This window comes from Alosa pseudoharengus, unplaced genomic scaffold, assembly GCF_046254945.1.
Source record: "Alosa pseudoharengus isolate Yale_2024_CS ecotype anadromous, Long Island Sound unplaced genomic scaffold, YU_APseudo_1.1 YU_APseudo_1.1_scf_5, whole genome shotgun sequence".
Lineage (NCBI taxonomy): Eukaryota > Metazoa > Chordata > Actinopteri > Clupeiformes > Clupeidae > Alosa > Alosa pseudoharengus.
The window spans coordinates 34,124,737-34,127,236 of NW_027468837.1; the positions used below are offsets into that span (position 1 = coordinate 34,124,737).

Below are 2,500 nucleotides of genomic sequence, written 5' to 3' on the forward strand. Positions count from 1 at the left end.
GCTGCATCTGAAGACTATAAGTGTGTATGGTGATGATCCTCTTAAGGAATCGGTCACTGAAAGCCATAAAGCATCTGACGAGTGAATAAACTATAATATCTAGCTGTAGCTGTGATATTCAGTAACGGAAACTGATTTCCATATTGATTTCACATTAACAAAGAACAAGTTTCACATTAAGATGTGCTGTACATGGTAATGTAAGATGAATGCATAAGACATTAAAAAGGAATTAGATACCTAGAGAACCTAAAAAAGAACATAATCAACCCACTCCGGTTCCAAAACATTTCCCTCTAGCAACCCCCATACAGATGCCTGTTATGCAATTCCAGGTCCTGTTATAATAGATCATCGGAACCATGGGATTATGACATACAAGTACAGATTTTTTTTGTTTAGATGTTTTTGTTTAGATGTTTGCTGTTGGGAGAATATGTTGCAGAGAAAAAGGGGGGGGGGGGGAGTAAAAAGCTGAATTAATATCCTGTGTATGGTGTTATCAACACAGAAATGTCACAAGCTGGTTGGGTAGCATTCAAACTGTGCCAGCGAGTAACTAAAGCTGTCACACACACACACACACACACACACACACACACACACACACACACACACACACACACATAAACACACACAAAGAAAAATCGGCATGGAGAAAGACCTTCTGTTGCATATCTGGAACAGAAATGCGGCGGAGAGCCTTGGAGGTTTGCCCAGACTATCTGCAGCAGCTGTATTCTGTCAGAGGCGACCACTGGCAGCCAGAATTCCCCAGACGTTTCGAGCCCATCTAATTAGGGTGTGTCTCAGCAAGGGCCTCTCTCGATGAGCTGATTAGTAATTGAAGAAATGTCCCTTATGGCTCCATAATGATGTTTCATTGAGAAAAAGAACGCAGGATTAAGATTTCTAAAAAAAACACTTAGTCTCATTCACTTAACAGCTGTAACAATATGCAGGAAAAAATGGATTAAAACGAGAAGTTCTCTGTCTCTCCTAGGTGACATATGTCACTTGCTGTGACAGCTGCACAGGAGCAATTATTCCACCTTGACATACTAACACAAGACAGAGGCCACAATCCAGAAAAAAATCAAGCCCATATTTTGTCTCACATGACAAATTTCAGGAATACATCTTTGGATTACAATAGTTGTTTGACAGAACACAACACAATTGTATCAGTAATGCAGACCGGGGTATGTTTAGTTCTCCAAATTGACCAAATAAATGTTCTTGTGTAATTTTGCCATGGCCATTGATTTCTTGCTTGTTTTAAGATTTGAAGTGTTTCCACACTGTTGTTTATATCTGTACCACTAGTTGTAGTGCTCCAGGCTAGGATAAATCTCCACACTTTCTTTGCGTGGAACCATACATGAGTAAGCGCTGTACTGCACTGTAACTGTGCTCGGTGGAAAAATAGTTTATAGTTTTGTGTATGAAAATGCCCGCCAGTGGTACAGTAGGTTAATATTATGCTAGATATGTTTGATTGGTAAAGTGCAACCCTAATGTAGTCTGGACATGTAAGATGAATGTGTTTTCCTATTCCGTTTATTGTTCTATCAGTTCATTTGCAGAGCATGACGCAGAACAGCTTAGAGGCTTTCACAAGGTTGATAAAAGCACAGGCGTGCGGCTTGCGAGAGTTTGCTAAATGTTTGGTAAATGGATTTGCTCCAGGTAGACTTTAGTCACTTTAGCTAACTGCACTGTTGTTTTGGAGAGAGTGAGGGTCTCTGTGTAAGGCACATGGTGTTCAATTGACTACAGGCAACAGCAGAGGACACATCTGCCAAACAAACAGCTGATCTAGATATGGATGCTTACTAATTATTATTAAGTAGTGTCTCACAGTCAGCTAACCACTTACATGTTGCAGTATCAAAGGTCTACATATTTGCATATACATGTGAAATTTGCATCTCTTTCATCGTAACGCCCAAGTGGGTTGAGTGTCAGTTGTTGAGAATCTTGTATCACAATTGAATTGACACAAAAATATTATATCATCTACTTGACAACTGTAAAATTATGTATACTGTTGAGGTGTTATTGTGATACTGGATTCTGTGAGCAGAAGGCAACACCCTTGTAAAGAATCCACACAATATATATTGAACCTGCCAAGATGCACACACATGTATTGTAATTAGCACAGGGAGATATTTTTTCCTGCCATTTCTCTTGGTCTAGTGGCAAATCTCTCTGTATTTCATACAGTAAGTCAGACTAAGACAGAGGCTCCTTTTACAGGTGCATCATAAAAGAAAACTTTGAAAACTTACTTATGCTTAAGTTATTTCTTCCTTGCTGCCGGGAGAATCAGAGCTGGTGGTCTTAGTTGAGTTGGTTCTAAAAGTGGCATGACAGACCAGACAGCTTCTCTGTCTCTTGGGGAAAATCACAGTTTTTTCGCATCAGAGAATCTTGCAGTGACAGTGTCATGATTTCTATGGTAACTGAAATCTCCCTCTCTCTCTCTTTCTCTCCC

At 39.8% G+C, this 2,500-nt stretch overlaps 1 protein-coding gene across 1 annotated transcript in view; it reads left to right on the forward strand.

The window, feature by feature from the left end:
* Positions 1 to 2,500, forward strand: part of necab3 (N-terminal EF-hand calcium binding protein 3) — a 25,190-nt gene that overhangs the window by 15,989 nt on the left and 6,701 nt on the right. The window lies entirely within an intron of this gene.